General features: G+C 51.9%; 1 protein-coding gene across 9 annotated transcripts in view; it reads right to left on the reverse strand.

The window, feature by feature from the left end:
- KIAA1671 (KIAA1671 ortholog) overlaps window positions 1-24,182 on the reverse strand; it is a 181,899-nt gene that overhangs the window by 41,221 nt on the left and 116,496 nt on the right. The window lies entirely within an intron of this gene.

A 24,182-nucleotide genomic window follows, 5' to 3' on the forward strand; every position in this document is an offset into this window, starting at 1 on the left:
CCCCAGCAGCTCACTAATTCTTAATCTTACACAAATCACCACCATTTTTGTGGTGCTTCCTCGAGACTCCCCCCACTGCAGTCTCCCCCTCGTCCATCCCTATGAAGCAAGGACTATCATTACCCCACTTAAAGCCGGGGGCTGAGGCTTGAGGGCAGAAAGCTAGGACACGGTGGAGCCAAGGGTTCAAATTCACGTCTACTTCTCTAAAGAGCTTGCACAGACTCCTGAACTCATGGTCTGAACAGAATCGCTGGAATTAAGGTCCAGAAGGCTGGCAATTAGAAACCTACTTCGATGAACCACCTCTTTCAATAAGATAAATGTGGGGAGACGTGCATCCCCCCGATCAGCCGTGCTGAGCATCATGGGGAGGGCAGTGAGAGAAGGGATGTATCACCCCAAAAGCCCTGGCAGTCGGGGTTTTTCTCTGACAATAGAAGGTACACATTTTTGCTGTGAAACAGAAATATGATCTAGACACAAAGATACGTATTAACAACAGGAAGTTATAAAGAGGAACATAAAAACCACCCGCAATCCTACCATCGAAAAGAATCACTGTTATTTTAAAATGTGGGCAAATTTACTCCCTGTCAGTTTTTAGATTGTTATTTTACAAAGCTGGGATCAGACTTCAGGGGTGATTTGCCAGGGTGATTATCTGCTTAACGTCTGATTCTTCCCATGCAGCTGAGGAACTCCTAGGTGCCAAGCTCTGTGTCTCATCTGTTTCATCATCTCAAGAGGGGCAGAGGCTCAGAGAGGTGATGGTCTTGTAGGAAGTCACACAGCATGCTTCAGGAAGAGCCTGAAGGAGAGCTCTATTTTTCCAATTCCCCTTCGCTCTCTCCCTCCCATACGTATCTGACCAATGTCCTGAGCAAGAGCTGAACTGTTAATAACAGCAATGACCGTTTCTGGAATGCACACCTTGAAGCAGGCACAATTTCTCACACCGATTCCCTGCTCAGGAGCCTCCCATGGCTGCCCGTCACATGCAGAACAAATCCAACTTACTGTGTCCGGCTAGGCCCTCCTCTCACTGCCTTGCACTCCCCACCTCTCCCCCCACCCTCACCTACTGCTGGTGGCAGACAGATTCTAAGGGGCCCCCCTATAGCCCCCACTTTGTGTGACCCCCTCCCCTTAAGTGTGGACAGGACCCGTGACTGACTTCTGACCAACGGAATACAGCAAAGGGGATGGGATGTTCCTCCTGTGATTCGAGTATCTAAGACTCTGTCTTGCTAGCTGCCTTGCTCTAGAGATTCTCTCTGCTGGCTTGAGAAAGTCGGGGACCAGGCTGAGAAAGCCCATGTGGCAAGGGACTGTAGGCAGACCCCTCTAGGGGTCTCGGTCCTTCACTGCAAGGGACTGAATTCTGCCAAAGAGCAAAGGGCATGGAAGGGGATCCTTCCCCAGTTGAGCCTCCAGATGAGAGTGCATCCCAGCCCCCACCATGATTACAGTCTTGTGAGACCATAAGAAGAGAGAACCCAACTAAGCTGTGCCTGGATTCCTGACCTATAAAAACCGTGAGAAAACACATCTGAACTGCTGGACGCCAACAGGTCCTTGTGGTTTGTTAGACAGTGGTAGTGACTAAGACAGTGCCCTCACTCCACAACTCAGCCTCTACCCGCCCCCACCCTCTCCCTGCCCCAGCCACAGACCTCCATGGGGCTTCTGAAGCAAGCCAAGCACAGCACACCCCCAACTTAGGGCCTTCCCACGTGCTGCATCCGGTTCTGGAATGTTCTCCCTCCACACACCTGCATGGCTCCATCCTTCATTCAGGTCTCTGCTTGGATGTCCCCTCCTGGAAGGGGGCTTCCCTGACCATCTGTATAAAGTACACGTGCCCCCCATGCCTCTCCACCCCCTGACTTCTCTTTATTTTTCTTTGCAGCACTTGCAAGCACTTGATAAATATCTTTTGTTGTTATTCTTCATTGTGTCCCCTCCCCAAGCCAACAAGAAAGTAAATTACATGAGGGCAGGGACAGTGTCTATCTCGTCCTCTGACGTACCGTCAGCACACGGTAGTTCCCTAAGAAGCATTTGCTGAAGAGATGAATGGTCTCGTTAAAGCCTTGTAACACCTTCGACAACTGAACAAGTGCTAAGTTATTTTTTAAGAGAAGAGGAGATGAAGGCTCAGAGAGGCAATGTGACTTACTCAAGGTCACACAGCAAGTAGGTAGCGGGCTCAGGATCTAAGCCCAAGTCTGCTGAACCCCTACCTACACACCATACAGCCTCCCCTCCTACCTCCTAGGACCGCCCCCCCCCCCACAACCACCTGCCTCCACCCCATAACCAGGGAGGCCTGCTTCTGATCAGGCTCCACTTCTTGGAACCAGGCTGGAGGCTACAGCCTGCCAAGCCTCCATCTTCCGACGGTCCTCCCAGGTGAGCCACATAAAGGGGGCCTCAACTCCCCCTCCTTACTACGTAACTGCCTCTCTGAGTGCCCCAGGAAATGAGCGTTCCTTTTATAAATATCTTCTGAGCAGCATCCCCAGAATCCCCAGCCGAGAAGAGATGAGCACAAATGCTCAGGAGGCCCCTTAAGACTATGCCTAGACTCCATATTAATTGTTTCTCCACTGCTTCTCAGTCGGGGCCTGGGAGGTGGGGGGGAGGGGTGGGGGGTGGTACAGCTGGCTGGGATTTCTCTCTGCTTAAGCACTGAAGCCGGCATTCCCTTTCCCCCAAAGGGAAGAACAGGCAGGCCATGGAATTCTCAAGCCCCCAAAGACAGAACATCTCCCTGAGCAATCTAGCACCCTCCTGAGGCGGCCAGGTAATCACAGACTGGTCTGATCCTGGCTTAGAAGCGTCTGGTCCACAGCCCACCCAGGGCACAGCAGGACCCAAGGGTGAAGGCAGCAACACTTCAGTGGCTCGGAGAAACGCGGGCCTGAATTTCCTTAAGAGAACTCTGGTATTTGAAAGTTGGTTGTCTGAGACAGGGTGGCAGTCTTCTGGGATGAACCGGCAGATGAGTAAGTGGATGGAGATGTCAGAATTAGAGACTGTGCCGTACTCAAGAATGGGTATGTGGTTGACTCAGGGCTCCTGGACAAATCCAAGAGACAAGGACAGAGTTAATCTGGACAGGTGGCGCATACTATCGAGAAGGGAACAAAATGGAGCATACATATGTACGGCCTTTCCCTGCGAAAGAGAGTACAGTCATGTGACTTGCCCTCGCCAATGAAATGTGAGATAGAAGTGGTGTCACTTATTTCCAGGCAGAAACTTTAAGGGCCAGTGGACGGCTGGACGTGCTCTTTCCCTCTGCCACGTGGAGGGCCATGTCCCAGGCAAGCTGCTCCATCAATCTGGGCCTTGGAGTGACAACGACATGAAACACAGACAAGGCCAATGTCAGCGGACGTGCAGGGCACTCAAGAGAGAAACCTGGTTTTCTGCTTTAAGCCCCTGAAGTTTTGGGGGGCTGTCTGTTACTGCAGCATAACCTAGCTCATCCTGACATACACAGGCAAACTGTTTTTGAGACAAAGATGAGACAAAGGAGCCATTATGTACTGAACACCTGCTGCTGCATAACCATTCACTTGACAGATTTAAGAGCAGGAACTTCTGAGGCAGACAGGCCCAGCTCTGCTGCTTTTAAGCTGAGACACTTAGCCATCAGGGTCTTAACCCCTCTGGGTCTCGGTCTTCCCCACTATCAATCATCTACCTGCTGGAAACTTCCCCAGCTATCCACAGGTCCCGGCAGGAGGACAAACTCTCCCAAGAAGGTTCCTACAACTTTTATTTTGCTTTGAAAGGAAATCCCTTGATGAGGGTATGACAGCTCATTTGAGCAGGAGGAGGAAAAGAGACTTACATAAGCTGGTAACCTAGGCCCATCTTGATTCCCCAGCACATGTGCAATTTACCTATCGATGAGGGATAGGCTTGGAAAATTAGGCAGGCATATATTGGTGTCCCTGCAAGATGCGGAAGCGGTGAACCTCAAATGACCTTGTTTATACGTGCTTCTGTTAAGCTCAATTACCGGCTACTGCCAACTTCCCCAACTGAGGGAAACCAAGGTAAAGTAACGACCACTCCGTGATTCCCTGAAGCTTTCCTAAAGCCTCTGACCACCATCCCCCACCCCCAGAGAGACCCCACGGGCTGGGTAAAGTAATATGATGGAGAATTCTGGGTGTGGGAGCTGGGGTCTGTTGCTGCGGACATCCATGCCCGCCTGTCCCTGGATTTTAAAATACATAGTAAGAATTTCATGTTGGAATCAGGAACTATTACCCTTTAAAAGGGAAACAACAAAGATAAAAGTAGAAAGCGGTAATAGCACTGCTTTGCTTGCCCCTGGCAGACATCAATAATCAATTACAGAACTGAGCCCCCACAATCCCTGAGTCCACAACAGCCCTGGAAGCCCCTGCCAGTTTAGAGTTAGCAGGTGGGCGGAAGCCTCTTTGGTACCCTGCTCTAGGCTCACCAGCAGGTTATCCTTTATCAGGATCATGGGATTACAGAGCTGAGAGGTATTTGAGAGGCCATTCTGCCTTGCATCTAGAGCACCCAGGCTCTGCTTGCTTTCCTCTAGAGACAGGAGACTCACCATTTCATATTCTCTAACATGAAGGGAGTGTGTAGTTGGTTGTATAATCTTGAATGTCTACAGCCTCAAAAATGTACCCCAGTGATGGGACCTGTCTTTCTGCTGCTAGGGAAGAGTTTCTTGTTTGTTAAGTAAAAATCCCATTATTCGCCTAAGTTCTGCCTTGGAAGACACACCGAACAGAGGTGCTTCATTCCCCTACTGCAGGGACAGTCTCCCAGAGGTCTGCTGGTCGGCCCCGAGCTTCATCTTCTCCAGGATAAACACTGAGGCATCTGATGCTCTAATCAGAATACACACGAAATGTTGGCATGCAGAAGAGGCTCGGAAACCAGGGAGACCAAGACCTTGTGGTACAAATGGGGCAATGAGGCAAAAGCAGGGGCAGGATTTTCTCTGGCCCCACAGCGGGGTCCTGTTAAGAGTCAGACTAAGGGGACGCCTGGGTGGCTCAGTTGGTTAAGCTACTGCCTTCGGCTCAGGTCATGATCCCGGAGTCCCGGGATCGAGTCCCGCATCGGGCTCCCTGCTCGGCAGGGAGTCTGCTTCTCCCTCTGACCCTCCCCCCTCTCATGCTCTCTCTCTCTCAAATAAATAAATAAAAATATTAAAAAAAAAAAAAAAGAGTCAGACTAAGTACCAGGCTTCCCGACTCCTGGTCTAGGGCCATAGGGCCATTTCCTTGATGCCAAGCTCTGGATCCACACTATCTCTTCTCCTCCGTGGGGACAGGGTCAGGAATGCCACTGTCTGGCTCAATGTGGGGAAAAAGCATGGGCTCAGCATCACCAGACCCGGGATCAAACTCTGGTGTTCACAGGCTATGCCATCTGGGTAAACTCTTTATGTTTCTGAGCTTTGATTTCTTCATCCAAAGACAGAGACGCACACAAGAGAAAGAGAGAGGGGGAAGGAGAGAGGAGTATATAAAGGAATGAAATGGTAGATACATGTAATAGGCTCATAGAGCCCAGAGTAGCGACATAAGAATATCGGCTCCCGGGGCGCCTGGGTGGCTCAGCCGTTAAGCGTCTGCCTTCGGCTCAGGTCATGATCCCAGGGTGCTGGGATCAAGCTCCGCATCAGGCTCCCTGCTCTGCGGGGAGCCTGCTTCTCTCTCTCCCACTCCCCCTGCTTGTGTTCCCTCTCTCACTGTGTCTCTCTTTGTCAAATAAATAAATAAAAATCTTTAAAAAAAAAAAAAAAGAATATCAGCTCCCGCCCCTTCTTCCTCCTCGAAATAAGGTCAGGGCAGTTTCCAACTCAGAGCTCAAGCGAGCTGCAGAATTTATAGCTCTGGGACAGCACCACGGTCATGCTCATGGGCTCAAGTCCACAGGCCTTGGTCAAACGCCGATTCTCTGGCCTCCCGGCTGTGTAACCTTGAGCCGGTCATTTCACCTCCCTGAGCCTCAGTCCCCACCACTGTGAAGTGGGGTAGTAAGACCTACCTCACAGGATGCCTGTAAGGATTAAAAGCATCCAAGCACCATGAAGAACCTGGAACAGCACCTGGACAGAGCCAGCACTCGATCAATGTCATCTGCCAATAGCCTTGTTATGACTGTGGTCCAGCCTGCCCAGGGACCCGGAAGGTGCAGGACTCAAGAGGACAGATAAGAGGGGATAGCTTGCATGGTCTATTTCTGGAGCTAAGGCCCACCCAACAGCCATGTGGGGGGCGGGGGCAGAATCACCTTCTTTTGGTGGCTGCCATTTTAATGACATCTAAAAGGTCACCTTCCCCCCACTTAAGAGGTGTTAATTAGTCACACGTCTGGCTTTGATTCTTTAGACTTCAAGAGTGGGAAGGAAAATTCAAAAGTGTGAATGCAGAGGGAAAAACAAGCAGCCAGCGCTACTAGGAGAAACACACAAAATCCATGCAATAAAGGACTTTCCAACAAATAGCCCGAAGTGCCCGGGATCCCTCAAATCCTTGGGTATAAAGTATAAAGGAGATGGCAGAGCCTGGGGGCTGTGTGTGGGGGTGTCACAAACAAACGTCTACCCGTGATGTTCCGTTAACCCTTTGGCAAGTCAATGAATTTCTTCAAGACTCGGCTGTCATCCCTATAAAACTGGAATGTATATACAATGATGATTAGGATAACAACCAGTACTTACAGAGGGCTTGCTGTGAGCCCTCTGTGGGGTGTGGGGTGTGTGTGTGTGTGTGTGTATGCATTTTATGTATTCCCATCTTCCCTGAGAAGAAACTGAGATCCAGAGATGTTAAGGGGTGTGCCTGCCCCAGGATACAGAGCAGGTGAGTGGCAGATTCAAACTCAGGTCTGCCCAACTCCGAGCCCTGCGGCCATTCTGAGGTCCTGCCTCGCAGAGCTGCCAAGCACTCGGGGTGGCTCAACTGCGATCCCCAACTGCCTCCTGCATCCCAGTTCAGCACAACGAGGTTACCTGAGCTTTGCTGCTCACCAAAGAAGCCCAATGTGGCTTAATATGCTGGACAACAACAGAATTAACCAAATTGCTGCTAGGTTTGCTGACGTGAGAGCCATTTCTGTTTCTGGGGTCTCCAAGGGACGATTTCGTTTCGACAAATTGATAAAGAATGCTAAGGCCAGCGCTTTTAAAAGCAATAAAGAAAATCGTATGCAGTCTTACAGGACTCTAAAGAGGGGTGGGGGAGGCAGATTTCAGGGTCTCTCTCTCTCTCTCTCTCTCTCATACAAACACACACACACCCCACCAGGAGGGTGGGGGCTGGTGAGGAGATGGGCCCCACCCTCCTACAGTTCCTGAACTGCATGCCAGCCAAGCCTGTGATAAACACAGGAATCCAGCTGCCAAGCCCTCTGGCACATTCATTAATTAAACTCTATGGATTCGCTCTGTTCCCGGAAACCTCCACTCATTTCAATAATGATCAGAGGCCAACCAGGCTCAGGCTGTAAAAACAGCATGCAAGGTACTCAGCCAGGTGGAGAATAGCAGAAAAAAAAAAAAACCAAAAACCCCCAAAACCCAAAAAGCAAAAAAACCCAGGTCCAGAGGTGAGGTTTTCTGGATTCCAGGCCTGCCCGAAAGGGGCTGCAGGACCTTAGCCAAGTCATTTCTATCTCTGGGCTCAGCCCCTTCTCTGAACAAAGAGGAGAGGGCTAGACCAGATGGAGAGTTCTTCTTCTGGAATTTCAAGGCCCTCTGGGGCCTGTCCCATCAATGGCTGGATGGGAGTGATTCACATATCTATACATGTACTTTCCTCTCCACCCAAGAAAAATAGAGGAAGGAACGCACCATTGTTGACTTTGTATAAAGGCAGTTTGGAGAACAGTCCCTCAATGGCAGCCAACGTATATAATTCTGGAGGGGGAAATGAAAATGACTCGGTGCATTTCCCAAAGTGTGTTATGCAAGGTATCAATCCAAGCGGAGCACTTTGTGAATTCCACAGCCAACGCATACTACCGAATTCCTCCAGTTGGAGGCACGTTCCCCGCCCCCCACCAAGATTTAGCATTTCCGAAAAGTGGATGTCTTAAAACTGGTGTGTCCGTTCACCGCCAGGAGACGTCCCCCAAATCTATAGCACTTCTCTCGACTGGGATCCCAGACATCCAGGATGCCAATGATGGTCTCTGGAGGAAACTAATGTATATTTGCACAAATAAAAGTCCTGCGTTAAAAACATCGTTTAACCACGTGGCTCTGAAATGTACTGTCACTGATATTCCTGTGCACGGAACATCTATCGTGTTAAGTGCAGCAGAAAGGAATTCTGGGAAGCTCTCAGACTAGAAGAGTGAGGGGAGAGACTGCAACAGAAATCCTCCATGGGGGCAAGGTAGGAATGGCTGGTTGGACAGGTGTCTTCTCTGGCCCGCCCTGATACCCAGGGAACACATCTGTGAAGGTCCGCTCTGACTCATGACCTCATAAGAGATACTGTTCACATGGGTCTTGGGCAGCTTCTCAAAACATCTTACAGGTAAGAAAACCAAGGTTCCGAGAAGTGTAGGAACTGGCCCCCCTGGCTGCCTGGAAGCCAAGTGGCCGACCTGGGATTTGATCCTGGGTCCGTCTTACCCTGAAGCCTGGGTTCTTTAGGTGACGCTCCCTGACTCAGTGGTTCTCAGGTTCTGGCAGCATCACCTGGGACGCTCTGAAGACCCCACCTTCCAGGCCAGCAGCCCAGACCAGTTACGTCAGACTGTCCAGAGGTGGGGCCCTGCATGTTTTGAGAACCTTAGTCAGTCGTTTGCAAATCGGGAGGCTGAGAGCCTTACCGGAGTGAAGGTTTGGGAAGCCAGCCACAGCCCGCTTACCGATTATGTGTTTTGTTGAATCGCGCTCATTTAAAACAAATGGGGATCCAAGAGGGAGCAAGTGTGTCTGGTTTGTTTTTGGGTTGTTTTTTGTTTTTTTTTTAAAGCTTGACTTAAGTCAATTCTGGGGATAAGGCAAACGTCATTCATAACCACCTCCCCTACAGTAGAAATGACAGTCACCGCCACCACCCACAACCACAACAGAGGCTGACAGGTGCCTCCGAGGGCCCAGGTGTTGCACTAAAGTGGCCTCACCTCGGCCTTACCGTAGAACAACCCCAGGAGCTGATGCCTCCATCACCCCCTTTCAGAGAAGAAGAATCTGAGGGACTGAGCAGCAAAGTAACCAGGAGGTGGCACACTTGGGATCTGAACCTGGAACCAGTCTGCCCCACAACCCCAGGTGTCTCCATGAGAGAAGGGATCGCGTCACCCTGTTCTCAGAGAGCAGGGAGGAGACCGTGTCTCCACCAACCACAGGGCGCTCCCTGAGCCCGCCCCACATAAGAAACAAAAACAGGACACAGGCGACAGGCGGGCAGGCAGCCAGGGCCGAAGGTGGCCCCCAGCGCTGAATGGCTTCCTGGGATGACATCAGCCCGAGCGGGTACAAATGGCCCCTTCACCTGACCAGCCACACAGCCCAGGGGCATGGAGGGTGACTTCATCACTCCCTCTCCAGAGGGAATGAGCAGCCCTGTGTGCTGCCTGCCAGGACCCAAAGGGAGAAAAACCGAACCCAAGCCCCCCGCTTAGCAGCAAAGCAGCAGGAACCTGCTCAGGCCCGGGGGGAGGGGACGGAGATCAGGCACCACCTGTGGGCTCACCTGTGTAGCCCAGATCCCTCAATGAGCATCACAGGGGCCCGGCTGCAGGCAGGCCCCCTAGACTCAGCTCTCCAGGGCAGGACCACGGTGGGGAAGACTCAGAACTTGGAGTTAGCAGCCCAGGCTCAGAACCCACACCGGCTACTGTCAGTGGGAAGGCTAGCCCTGTTTGCACATCTCCTTGTCTCTGATGGAGGGCAGTGGATGTTTCCCAGCTTTCCTTTTCCTTTTTTAGCTTTAGGAAAATCTCTTAAAACACAATCACATCAGTCATTACAAAGTTATTACAAAGATCAAGGAGCAACCTGGATTTGGGGCGTGGTGAGTAAGGTGTGGGGGGCTGGAGCCCTGCCACCACCCCTCTCCTCCTGGTCCCCCCCAACCCCATGAAAACTACTAGGAGAATGTGCTCTGGAAGCTTCTCCACCTCCCATATTCTGCAGGTCTGGGACCCTAGGTTCTGCTTCCCCGGGGACAGGAATAGGTTTGGAGGGCAGTGGGGAGAGGGGCTCTCAGCCCAGAGGCTGGGGGCCCTGTGCTGCTGCAGGTGCCAGGGAGGGCACTGGCCATGCCTGAGCTCTTGGGGGAGGCCTAGACACACGGGGAATCCTGCAGGGCACATCCCATCTAGACGTTGGGAGATTTCTCCACCCCAATAGGACAGGCATTTATTTTTTTTAGCAATTGGCCTTTATGGTTTCTTTTCAGCATGCTGAAATTTTCCTAGTATGATGACTTTCTTTCTGCACTCCTATTTCAAACATTTACATAACAGCTAATCAAGTTAAGTGATGATCACAAGCACAAGCGGCCTGAAGAGGTTTGGGATCAAACAAAATGGATTTCATTCATTCATTCATTCATTCAAAAAGTGGTTGTTAAGTGCCAGGTAAGGCAGACTGATTGGAAGGGGCATGAAATAATTTTCAGGGGGAGGGGGGTGAGAATTTTCTAGATCTTAATACAGGTGTGGGTTATATGGGTACGTGCATTTGTCAAAACTCATCAAGCTGGACGCTTAAGACATACAAAATTTGCTGTATGTAAATCACACCTCCAAAATATTTCTTATAATATTTTATGTATTTATTTACAATATTCTTATAACAGTGAATATAATAATACTCGTATCAATACTAAGCGCACTTATTTTTTTTTAAGATTTTATTATTTGAGAGAGAGAGAGCATGCGCATGCATGCACGCACGCAAGGAGAAGGGCAGAGAGGTTGGGAGAGAAAGGGAGAGAATCTCAAGAGAATCCTACAACCCTGAGATCATGACCCAAACCGAAACCAAGAGTCGGACGCTTAACGGACTGAGCCACCCAACCACCCCAATACTAAGCACACTTAGAGCCAGCTAAGTGCCAGGCATGGTCCTCGGTGCCTGATACACGTCAACCGATGTATCCGTCAGGACAGCCCTATGAAGTACTGATATTACCCCCTTCGAGGTCAGGACACTGAGACACAGAGCCGGGAAGTAACTTGCCTCTGTCACTCAACTGGTCGGCTGCAGAGCTGGGATTTGGACAGACACTTCTGGCTCCCAAATCTGCGCTTTACCTAACTAGCTTGGTCTGACTCTCAACAAAACAGAGAGAGGCCACTGTCCTCACAGCACTTACGCTCTTAGGGGAAAGACATAACGAAGCACCCCAGCAGCTCGGCTCGCGGGAGCATAAGTGCAGAGAAGTAGAAGGAAGGAGCCCCAACCTCAGTGGGCAAGGGCCCCGGCCACTAGGCGTGTGCCTCCCTTCCACTCGACCCCGGAGGGTGATCACGGGGGCAGAGTGATGTCAGGCACGTTGGATGCACACAGCAGGTCCTTAACACAGGTTAGCTGCATAAATGAGCAGAGGCCGGAATCGACATCAGCTAGTAAGAAACCTTTCTCCTATTAGTTCAGAGAGGATTCCAGATTAGGTCCAGGGAAGATTATCTGACTCCAACCCCATGTTCCCACATAAACAAAGACGGGTGAGCCCAGAGTAACTGCGAGAATCCTGGGGTCCAGGGAGATGACTTATGCGAGACATGACACAGAGATGGGGCAGGGGCCCAAGTGGCCCAGAGGGTACCAATTAGGGATGCTGAGAACAAAGCTGGAATTTCTCTAGCTGGTCAAGACAAGGTCTGACCCTCAAGGCCCTGAGACTTGACCCCTATTGGCCCCGTGACCCTATGGGGAGGACACTCTGCTGTTGAACAGAGAAAGCTGATTTAAATCTAGAGCCTCTCCACACCATGTTCCTAGCAGGAAAGCCCAGCTCCACTGAGCCCTATAAGTTATCCACCCGACGATTTTGGCTGGTGGCCACCCAGGAGCGTAGAGTCCATTCCTGTGTCTATGTCTGTGTTCACTCATTCATCCGACCATCAGCTACTTACGGAGTAGCATGAATGTGCCAGGTGAGTGCTGGGCTCGGAGGACCAGAAAGGGCAAACACTTCTCAGGATGGCCTGTGGTCCAGCAAGAATCACTAGGGAGAATTTGGAAGAAAGTGCAGAGACACCTCTACGATCAGAACAGGGGTGCTGACAATCCATGCAGCTATGCCTTTGCTCATTCAGTCATGCATTCATTCACTCATTCATTCATTCATTCAAGTACAAGATGCCCGTTTGAGCAAATCCGCAGCATGCCCTCCTGTAACAACATACTGTCCTCGAGGGCTGGGACCCTCTCTCTCTTGTTCCCTGCTGGATCCCCGGGCCCCCAACTGTGCCTGGCACACAGTAGGTGCTCAAGAAATATTTGCTGACTGAGTGAACTGCGTGAAGGAACTGTTTATCCAAGGGTGGCACCCACCCGCCCGTCTCCACCTGGGGCTCCCGCTACACAGGCAGACTCTGGGGCCTGCCTGAACCCCTCTAAGAGCCCCACCTGAGACTCTGCTCAGTGAACCAGCACCCAAGGCGCCCTCCAAAGTCTGACTTCAGCCCTGCCGGTGTTAGCCCCTTTTGGCACCCAAGGACAGACAACACTGCTTGAAGAAGTCAAGGTCCTTGGCCAAGGCCCATGACAGAGGAAGTAGCCACAGCAGGATTCGAATGCAGGCCTCCCGTCTGTACCACCCCTGTGTTTCCTCCATCCCCCGCCTGCCCCAGCCGACAGACGCCACTGAGGCGGCACCGACCCTTCCTCATGGTTCGGCTCAGAGGAGGGATTACATTTTCCCACCGATGGCACGGAGTTGTTGAAAATCCACGGGGCTCCACATTATACAGAGCTCTGACAGCCTGTTTCTTTTTCCAGCCCTCCCCCAAAAGGCCCTGGATTTATGCATGAGGAAAGGAAAAAAAATCTCCGGCGTAGGCTATGAAAAACCTCCAACTGTTGTTCCCTCACTTATAGAGCAGAACGCCTCTGATTAACCCTTTGTAGCCACTTCCTTCCTAATGAGCGGTGGCTGTTAATGACCCCCCCCCCACCCACACACCAAATATGCTTCCCTCATCAAGCAGCAACTCAGGGGCGGGAGGGAGGGCTCAGAGTGGCGTGTCCTGCGAGGTGGGTGGGGGAGCCACGTGGAAGCAAAGGAGTCTGGGATCTCTGTAGGCCAGGCCCACCTGCTCTCCTTGAAATTCCACCAGAGCCTGTCTTGCCATTCTAGGCAGGGGAACAGCCTGTGCAAAGGCCAGGAGGGGGAGGCTGGAAAGGGAGACCAGGTACAGTGAAGCACATGTGATTACCAACCACCACCACGTGCCAGGGGCTCTGCGGGGCGTTTTACACCTGTGACGAAGGAATTCTCGCTGTCGTATGACGATTCCCTTTTTTACAGATGGGGAAACTGAGGCTTAGGCAAAGTCACACAGCTAGCAGATGGGGGAGCGGGGATTTGCATCCAGGCTGACTCCACTGGGGAGGCCCTAAAAGGTCACACCACAGCCTCCACCTAGAGATAGGGAAACTGAGGCCCACAGCGGATGCTATGGAGAAGAGGTTGGCTCAAGGCCGCAGAGTTTGCACATGCACCTTAATCACTTTCTGAACACTTCCCAAAGGTGGGAACTGTCTCATGATCTTTAACGCTTCACACAGACTTTTGCAAACAGCAGGAGCTCAGTCAATGTCTGTCGCTCAGCTCTGAAGGTTATCAAGGTTGAGAACCGCATGGCCCCTAAATGCCCCAACTTTGAATTTAGAAACCCAAGTTCCAGGTCTGGATCTGTCACTGACTTGCTGCGTGACTTTCTGTAGGTCTCTTTCCTTCTCTGGACCTTGGCTTCCCCAACATGAAAAGGGTCGGACGGAATGATCTAGATGTTCTGACAATCAAAGCCCAGGAGCAGCTTTCGGAAGAGCTCTGCCAGAGTCCTAACCCTCGGTGACCTGTTTACACTGCTTCCAGGGCTCATAAAAAAACTTCTACGGACAATGAAACTCTGTTTACCCATCATCCACCAGGGCAGCTACCTTGGTACACTCTTTGAACTTAGCACCAGAGGTTCTAGAACCTTCCGGGTACTTCCTGCCAAGATGTCTGCAGAGGGTTGGGGAGGCAGCTGCCTCAACATAGCTCTACATCTATCCCTCCCCCTCCCTAGAGCAGAAGACAATTACCAGGAAGAAAGAACAGACTTCTAGCCACTAACTGAGGAATTACAGATGTTAAATTATAGGTGTGCCTAGGGAGGGGCCATTTCTAGAAATCAGGCTGGTGAGTGACAGGAATGTGGGCCACTGGGTAATCTCTGGCTTTGGCAGAAAGCAAATATTTGGATGCAGAGCCTGACGACACAGGGCTGGGAATTCAACAGACCGAGAAAAGCATCTTCAAATGCTGGGGATATGCCCCAGCACCGCGCTCCCGTGACAGGTCACAACTAGAATGACAATAAAGCACTGACTGTGTGTTGAGAGCCACTTGGGGCGCCCAACAAACGTGTCGTGTCATTCTCGTAACACCTTTGTCGGTAGACACGATTTGCTCCATTTTGTAGCCAAAGGAAAAAATGCTTTATCAGAGTCGAAAACTTGCCCAAAATTACATCAGGAGTCAAAGGTTATTTTACCTGAAAGTTAGGAAATTCCAAAGCCCTACCGATGTCTTGGCTTCTCTCAGAGTCTGTCAGCTAAGGCCACGTGGTTATTGAGGGCCTCGCAGGGACCTCAAGTCACATCTCTTGGCTCCCATGTTGGACTCTTACATTCACACGTCAGTGGTTCTCAACTGCGGGCGATTTTGCCCCCAAGGGACATTTGGTCAAGTCTGGAAACACTGTATAGAGGCCAGGGGTGCTGCTCAACATCCCACAATTCACAGGACAGCCCCCACCACAGAGAATGATCCAGCCCCAAGGGTCAATGTGGCCGTGATGTGAAACCCTGGTCTACATCATGGTGCCTCTCAGGGAAGGCACACCAGGTCCCTCCACCCATGGCCTTGATTGGGAGGGACAAGAAATAAGGCATCAGCGGACCTGGGCTGGAGTCCAGGTTGTAAACTGGGTGACTTTGGGCAAGTCCTATCTTCTCCCCAAGCCTCGGTTTTATCATCTGTAAAACAGGGATGACAAAAACACCACCACGAGGGTGTGATAAAGACAGTGTGCTTTGTTCGGTGGCTGGCACGTGGGAAGTGCTCAAGAAGTGTTACTCTATAAGCCTTAATTTCCCCACCTGTGAAATGGGACAATAGCCTCTGCCTTGGAGTGATGCTCAAGCTTTCTTCCTCCCACACTGTTACACAGACGTCCCGTTTTCCCAGATGGCTTCGCTACAAGGTGCTAACAGCCTGGAGCGGAGGCAGCCATTCAGAGCTGCTGAACCAGCAGTAGACTTGGTGTGCACGAGAAATAAACATTTTATGTTGAGCTGCTGAGAGCTGGCAGTTTGTTACCGCAGCATGACCTGCCCTAACCTGACTAACATGTGAAGATTATAGGAGCATAAGGGCAGCTAATATTTATTACACACTTTCTAGTTCTAAGCGCTGTGCTATGTGCTTCACAAGGAAACCAAGGCTCACAGAAGTCAAGTCACCTGTCTCAGGTCCCATGACTTGTTAGTGGCAAAGCTGGGATTCAAACTCAGATCTGCCTGAAGGGAGAGCAAAGCTCTCTTAACTGGATTGACCTAATTCCACCTGTACCTTTTTTTTTCTCAATCAGGAAAAAGCAGCCAAGGACAGCAAATCTGTTTAAAAGCCAAAAGTAAAAACTGTCCACAAACCTTGCAATGTTTAACTCCTGGCAGTAAGTTCTGTTTTAGGATCCTCCTTTCCGTGGAGTGGGGCAGTCTGAATGTACTCCCCTGGCCTAGACATTGATGTTGGAGGAAAGCCACTCTCGCATACGACGCTCCCAAATCGGTGCTGAGAGTTCGCTGCTGTGTATGGCTCAGCCTTTATGATGAATGTTTGATGAGTTAAATGTGGGTGATGAGCACTTAGGATCCAAGAAATGGATTCCATCCCATGCCAGGAGATTCACGCCAACTCCTAAAAGGGTGCATTGCTCAAAAGCCTCTGGGACCCTAAACCAAGGCTGGCTGAGCAGCCTCCTTTATGAGCAAGAACCCGGAGGCAAGAAAAGCCTCCAGAGGGAACCCTGAAAGCTACCCCATTACAGACCTTGGGCAAGTCACTTGAGTTCTTCCCACTTCAATTCACTCATCTGTGAGAAGGAGTAAGAAATACTCCCTAGCCACTCTCAGACTGTTGCTTGCAGTAGGTATAAAAGAGAAGAAACTGGTATTCATCGTCTATTGCTGCGTAACAAATAGTCCCAAAATGTAGTGGCCTGAAACGACAACCATTTGTTATCTCTCCCAGTTTCTGGAAGTCAGGGGTCTAGGAGGGGCTGAGCTGAGTGGTCCTGGCTCACGGTGCCTCATGAGGTTGGACTCGAGCTGTTGGCCACAGAGGCAGCCTCACCCGCAGGCTGAAGGATCCGCTTCCAAGCCCACTCACGTGGCTGGTGGCAGGTCTCACCTCCTTGCCACGTGGGCCTCTCTACGGGGCTGCCAAGCATCCTCCAGGCATGGCAGCTGGCTTACCCCAGATTCCCCCAGAGCACATGCTCCAGGAAAGGGAAAGCGTAAACCAAGGGGGCAGCCGCAGGGTCTTTGGAACTTGACCTCAGACGTGACACTGCGACTTCTGGCTGGATTCATTCGGTCACACACGCAAGCCCACTTGGACTGGTGGGGGAGGCAACTTCACCACGCTGAACATCAGAAGGCAAGAATCCGTGTGGGCCACTCTGAGGCTGCCTATGTGTGCTTGAACGTGTCCTGCCCACTATTAAGCACTAATCCAAGAACAACGATGATGATGATGACAGTAACCATCTGCTGAGATCTTCCTATGCGCCAAGCACTGTGCTCTGTTCCACGGCCATCACCTCAATATAACCTCCATCACAGCCGGGGGGTGAAGTAAGATCATCGTCCCCATCTTACAGAAGACAAGGCATCAAGAGATGAGGGAGCCTGCCCAAAGTCACATAGCAGCTGAGAGGCAGAGCCGGGATTCAAACCCGTGACTCTGGACTCTCTTAACTGACCGCGGGGTGCTGGACCTGGCCTGCCCTGGCTGCCCAGAGACAACCGTGAATAGCTCAGGAGTCCGCTGTGAGCCTGATGGTTAACACAGCCATTACATTATAGAAATGCACAATTAGGGGCGCCTGGGTGGCTCAGTCAGTTAAGCATCTGCCTTCAGCTCAGGTCATGATCTCAGGGTCCTGGGATCGAGCCCTGTGTCCGCCCGGCTCCCTGCTCAACGGGGAGCCTGCTTCTCCCCCGCCCCCTCTTGCTCTCGCTCTTGCTCTTTCTCAAATAAGTAAATAATCTTTAAAAAACAAATTAATTAAATGAACGCACAATTAAACTAATCCCATCAAAAGCAAGGGTAACAAATATTCGAATCTTATCATTCCCTAATTACCGCCTTCTACTATTACCTGTGGTCCCGAGGTCACGGATGTAGGTATTGAGTTTGTGTGGCTCAAGGACTACATAACAATTTCGCACTGCGTGTCCTTTCCCAGCTCTGTGTGCGCTGACGGCGAGTCGGAAGCTTGCCATTGACCCCGCTGGGAGGATTTACACCATGGGGATGGGCAGATGCTCCAAATCAGGGCTTCCCCCCTGCCAAAGACCCAGATGTACAGCATCTACCAGCAAACCACTGTAACTAACTCAATACACCACTTCCTCTCCTAGGGAATTATCTTGATGACTCCTTGCTAAAGACCCCATTCTTCATGAGACCCCCAAATATAACATTTCCTCCTGTGATATGTATCAATCCAGATTTCCTTCCTGAGATGTTTGACTTCCTGATGAGGAAGCGGGTGGCGCTTGTCCGAACAAAACATCTGAGATTTGAAAATGCTGAAAGAGAGAGAAAAAGGGAGAGTCCCAGAGGGGGCCCCCCGGGGTGTGTTTAAGAAAGGGGCGTGTTTAAACCTCAGGGACCACACAGAAATCCAGACAAGGGAACGCAAGCGGGACCCACCTCTGCAGGCACTCCTGATAGCGGAAAATGGGAAACGACCCACATGTCCAGCCAGAGGGGTTAATAAATCATGCAGCGTGCTGCATGGCCATGAACAATGTTTGTTGTTGTTGTTTTTTTTTTCCTAAAGATATGTAAAACTGCTACGTTTTTGAAAGGTCAGAAAGACATGGGAGATTGGCAATTTGGTTTGAGGGAAGGAGGAAAAAAGACAGGAAGGAAATGCATTCGAATGCCAAGAGTGGTTCTCACTGCCGTTAGAATAATGGGTGGATTTTGTTTTCGCTCAGTTTTTCTATACTTTCCAAAGAGGAGATAAGCACACCCCACTTTCTTAGTTGGGGGGAGGGCAGCGGAGACTGCATGTCTCTCCAGGTCTCCCCCAGAGGCCCAGGCCCCGGCCCCGGCCCAGCCTCTGGCCCCGGCTGGATCCATGAAGGGGCCATTGTTCTCAGGGTGACATCATTCTGTTGCCTGGAGGGTGAAAAGGAGCCCTGAGATTGGGTGCGGCCAGGCCAGCCCAAGAGAAAGTGGCCCGGCCACTCCACGCTGGCCTCTGGGGCTGCAGTGAAATCCAACACACCAGCTGGATGCCCTAAGGGCTAGCCTGGGAGCAGGACACCTGACAGAGCTCTGGACGTGCCCTGGTAGGCAGCACTTGGCACCAACCTCGGGAGATGGAGAAAGGGGTCGTGGCAGCTGGACCCTACTCCCCTAAAGGCCAGTCTCAGGAAAAATGTAACAACCTATACCTGGCAAACAGTAAGCGCTCAATAAGTGGTAGCAGCAGAGGTGAAGAGAGCCAGAGGAGTGCTCCAGGCAGAGGGAACCAGGAGGGCAAAGGCCCTGGGTCCTGGAAAGAACTCCAGACCTCCCTGGGCTGGACTTCTGGTGTCCACTCTTAGAAGGTTGTGTAGCCGGCCTCAGTTTACCCCTCTGCAAGATGGAGATGGCGCCACAAGGGGAACACAAAAATAAAGGAGAGGGGATTTCAGGAAGGCAGACACAATGTCGCAGGCCTTGCCTTCTGGTGGAGGACACAGAACAAACGAGTGAGAAGAAGGAAGCACAACTGAGATCAGTAGCAAGAAGACATTAATGGGGGGGCGGTGCAGAGCAGAGAAACATGGCGGGGGTTCTCCCCCAGCCTCGGCTGTCAGGAAGCCTCTGTGTGGAGGGGAAGAGAGAGGGAAGAGCATTCCAGGCAGAGGGAATGGTGAGGGCAAGCCCTCTGGGTCCGAAAGGAGCTGGCATTGACTAAAGAAGAGCAGGAGGTCAGAGTGGCAGGAGTAGAACGAGCATGGAGGACAGCAGTAAGAGCTGAGGTTGAGAGGGAAAGAGAGCCAGATCTCGCACGGCCCTGAGGGCCACGGTAAGAGGCTTTCTAAGTCTGGGATGAGGCAGGGGAATGACTTGACCCCTTGGGTGGCTGGATGGAGGATGGACTGGAGGGAAGGGCCCGGAATGAGGACAGTGGTAGGTTGACTAATGACCTCCAAAAAGATCCGTCCACATCCTGACCCTGGCACCTGTGAATGTGACTTTACTTGGAAGAAAGGTCTTCGCAGATATAATGAAGTTAAGAATCTCAAGGTGAGATCATGCTGGATTATCTAGTGGGCCCTAAATCCAATGACAGGTGTCCTTATAAGAGACAGAAGACAAGGCCATGTGAAGACAGAGCCAGGGACTGGAGTGACGCAGCCACAGGCCAAGGAGCACCTGGAGCCACCAGAAGCTGCAAGGGGCAGAAAGGCCTGACCACACCTGGACTGGGGGCTTCTGACTTCCCACTGTTTCAGCCACCAGGTCTGTGGTCATTTATTAAAGCAGCCTGAACAAACTGATACGAAAAAAGCATTGATGAAATCGGGGCTTCTGAAGACGAGAGCCACAAACATCCCTTTCCTTTCAAAATCCCTGCCACTTGCTAAAAAAAGGGTGTGTGTGCCTGTGTGCGTGTGTGTGTGCGTGGAGTGGGGAGACGCTGGGCCCTGCTGAATATTTTAAGCATCCACTTCACTCCATAATTGACACAGAACCAAGTACTCCCACTCAGCCTCGGCTGGAGGACTGAACACACAGCCCGGGTTCCAGTGTTCACACGGTGGAGCCCCCAGTGCAGGGCACGGCTGTGGGCCCCGCAAGACAGACCCACGCCACAGCGCTGGAGTCCTGGCCTCACCCACCCACTCCGGCTGTGTGACCCCAGGCCTGTGACTTGACCTCTCTGTGCTTCAGATTTCTCATCCATGAAACATGGGGCTATCCCCCCCATTTCCCTCAGGGACACCAGTTTCTGGCAAGTAGCAGGTGCTCGATGGATGTCAGATCCCTGCCCTTCCTTCTTCCCCCGACTCTGGTGACAGGGGAAATACTCAGGCTATGGTGACCGTCCTCCAAACCAAATTATATACAACCAGTTCTCAGCCGGGGACCCGGGGTAGGGGGGCGGTTTTGCTCGCAGGGGACACTGGGCAGCATCCGGAGACATTTTTGGTTGTCATGACTGGAAGGGTGCTCCTGGCACCTCCTGGGGAGAGGCCAGGGAGGATCCTACAATACACGGGACAGCGCCCTCCCCGCCAAAGAATTATCTGGCCCAAGACATCCACGGTGGTGAGACTGAGAAACTCTGGTATACAGCAGCAGTTTGATGGTAAGGCCTGGTCTTTGCTATTTCGAGATCATTCCCTGGCTTCCAGCACGTGCGTCATGTAGTCGTGTGCTGCTGTGTTTTATTACCTGCCCCCTGGAAAGTACCTTTAGGGAGGCAAGAACTGTGTCTATGTGCTTGCAGCCCCCCCACCCAAGGCACCCTTGGGACACGCTCAACCCATTCAGGTGCGCTGAAAACGCACGGGAATGAAGATACACAGGTAATACACACCTCGTGTTTAGCACAGGGCCTGGCCCACGGGAAATGCCCGTGGAAGGCCGGCCAGACTCTTACTGTCTTCCCTTAGGCAACCGGTCTGGCCACCTGGGCAGGTGGGACTTAGATCCACAGAGTCCGAGCCCCAGCCCCTGAGCCCCCACAGTGACTGGCGATGCTTACTCATGAAGCACTTCCTGTGTGCTGGGCGCTTAACAGGTGTCAGGGGGCTGCTGGTTCTTACTCAGTCCTACTGCACCACCCACCAGACAGGTCCTAGGCGAAAACCCATTTTACAGATAAGGACACGGAAGCTAAAAGAGGTGATTTAACGTGCCCAAGGTCACTTGGCCAGCACATGGAGGACCTGAGACCCGATCTCGAGTCTGTCCCGTTCCAGAGCCCTCTGGGGAGCATTCCATGACCCTGGAGACCCCCACTTCCCGCTTTTATTCCAGCCTCGGCCTCTGTGGCACTGCCATTGTTCCTGGGTTCTGGAACGCTCTGTCTGGCCTCCACTTGGAGTCCATCTTAGTCTGCTGGGCTTCCTTCTCAGGCTCACGGGGCTGCAGTACAAACGTGCCTCTTCCTGCCTTTGTCACTCAGAGACAATGTGTTTGTTTTTCCTTCTTTCCCCCTTTTATTCCTTGGACGCAGAGGCAAGCCATTAGCAAATTATTTCAAGGCTGGCTTTAGAAAACATTTCAGGGCACGCCTTTGACGGTTACTTTATGCCTGTGATAGATTCTTCCACGGTGCTCTGAGTAAATACGAGCCCGAGGCAGGACTTGGAACGGAGCGGACTTTTTGGATAAATCACGTACAAGTCCAAGTCGTCAAGATCAAAAGCCCGCTCCCCTCCCCACCCCAGCACGGATACTCCCCTTGTCCCCAAACTCTTAGGTAATTGTGGCTTTGCAAAGTTTCCTCCTATAAAACAAATATTTAAGTGAGGCCCCCAAGTAAAAGGGGGCGTGTGTGGACTTTCCAGTTCACTGGGAATCTCTGAAGGAACGGCTGGAGAGAAGAGGTCTGGTTGTCGCAGCGGCGGACTTTGAAGGCACGCGTAACAACATGCTAGGCACGGCTGCACGTGTCCCACATTCACGGGCACATCTGTGCCCGTGAATAATAATAATGGGGGAATGGCAACGCGGAGTGATGATAATCCCCATTTCTCAGATGAGGACGCTGAGGTTTCCCCCATCCCGCCGAGCCCGAACATCATGGTATCCAACGGGGAGAAGGCGTTTACAAGCGCGTGCGTCCTCTGTAGCCAGCACTGCGCCGGGCGTTCGTTTCAACCTCCACACGATGCCGTGGTTCACCCCATTTCACAGAAGAGGAAACTGAGGCCTCCCAATGGGTCAAAATCCCTCGACCAGGACATGGCAGAGTCTGATTCAAGCCCTCAACCCCAAGGCCAGCTGGTGCTCCCCACTCAGTAGATGCCAAATGCTAAATTCTGGGCAGGGACCGAGGCCCGGAGTTACTTAGCACGTACTTACGCAGCTACAGGCGCTCTGACACAACAGTGAGCAGAGAAGGCAAGGCCCCTGCGCAGCCTAACTTAATTCATTCCTCCACCAAGCTGGGGAGGCAGGCCACACAGCAGCTGACACATGAGCAGGGCAACATGGCCGGGTGGATTCGAGCCAGTGCCCAGGGTCCCACGGCTCTGAGGGCGAGAGAGAGCTGAACACTACCAAACCCCATGCCCTTAACTGCGCTGCCATAGAGGGGACGAGAGGGACATTCGTAGAGACAGAAACAAAGAGAGAGACACGGAGAGATGTGCACATAGAGACAGAAATAGATATAGAGACAGAGAGACAGAAAGAATGAATAAGAGGCCCTCTCTCCCTGGCCCAAGAAACCCCTTCCAGAGGTTGGTTTGGAGGAACTGTCTTATAAATTCAGGCCCCATGGATTTTTCCAGGGCTAGAAAGCAGCACAGACCCACAAGAGAACATGTCACATTAATGAGACCCACGTGTTTGCATCGGACTGTTCTACTTTGCTGTGTGACCCTGGGAGAGTCACCACACCTCTCTGGGGATGCTGAGTCCCTGCACCTGTCAGGGCAGCTGCGAGCTTTCAGTGACCACAAGTGTGCAGAGGGCCGGCTCAGCGCCCGGTGGACCCCGTGGCTCCAACCCTCAAAGCTGGGGCCCATCATGACCATCAGCACATTATCACCGTGCTGAGCCCAGAGAAGGAGTTGGCCTAGCCCGTCACCTGCCTTTGGGCTCTTTTGAGCTGGGCTGACACTGTCAGGTGGCAGAAGGTTCCTCTGTGAAAACAGTAAGCCCTCTCTTTGAGTTCAGCCCTGGTCAGTGAGCTGGGCTTCCCTGAAGTTATCGGGGAGGTCTGGAGAGAAAAAAGGAGGAGCTTAGCTGGAGAGAGCCTGGACTGGGGTGGGGGTGGGGTTCCAAAGCCTGGGATCCTGGCCCTGGTTTTGCCATTCACTCACTGTTCTTCCCCAGGGAGCTGCCTTTCCCTCTCTGGGCCCAGTCCTGCCTCTCTAAATCATCAGTGAGTTCCTTGAGACCGATTCTATACCATCCCCTAGCAGGACGCAAGCCAAGTTTTTAACCATTAGAATAGTCATTGCACCCTGCTCTCCCAAACCCCATTGCGCTTGGCCAAGTGAGAGAGGACAGAGCCCCCCAGGACCCACGTCAAGCCCCAGGTTCGCAGCCCAGCAGGTGAACCTGCCCACCCCCTCGGGTCTCCTTGGATACTCGGAGGCGACTTTGCAATTTCGCTTGACGACAAGATAACAAAAGCTACAACTCAACACACACATGACATGGACACTTGGCCATCCTGGGAGGGTCAGAGGAGATGAAGCAGGTGCCAACTAATCCTCCCCTAAAAATAGGGGAGCACAAGCATTCGTGTCTGGGGCCAGAGTGTTGGCGCTTCCAGATAAATCAACTGGCACAGCAAGCCCGACTCACGTGCCGGCCCCATCCTCAGAGGTGGAATACACTTCCTGACCGCTTCAGGAGACAGAGTAACTGCACCGTCTGGGGAATCACCCCCGATGCCTCTTTTCCCAGGCATGGGGAACAGGAAACAGCTGGGGCTTGATTGACAATGATTCT

This window comes from Leptonychotes weddellii, chromosome 13, assembly GCF_054177405.1.
Source record: "Leptonychotes weddellii isolate Sample4059 chromosome 13, ASM5417740v2, whole genome shotgun sequence".
NCBI lineage: Eukaryota > Metazoa > Chordata > Mammalia > Carnivora > Phocidae > Leptonychotes > Leptonychotes weddellii.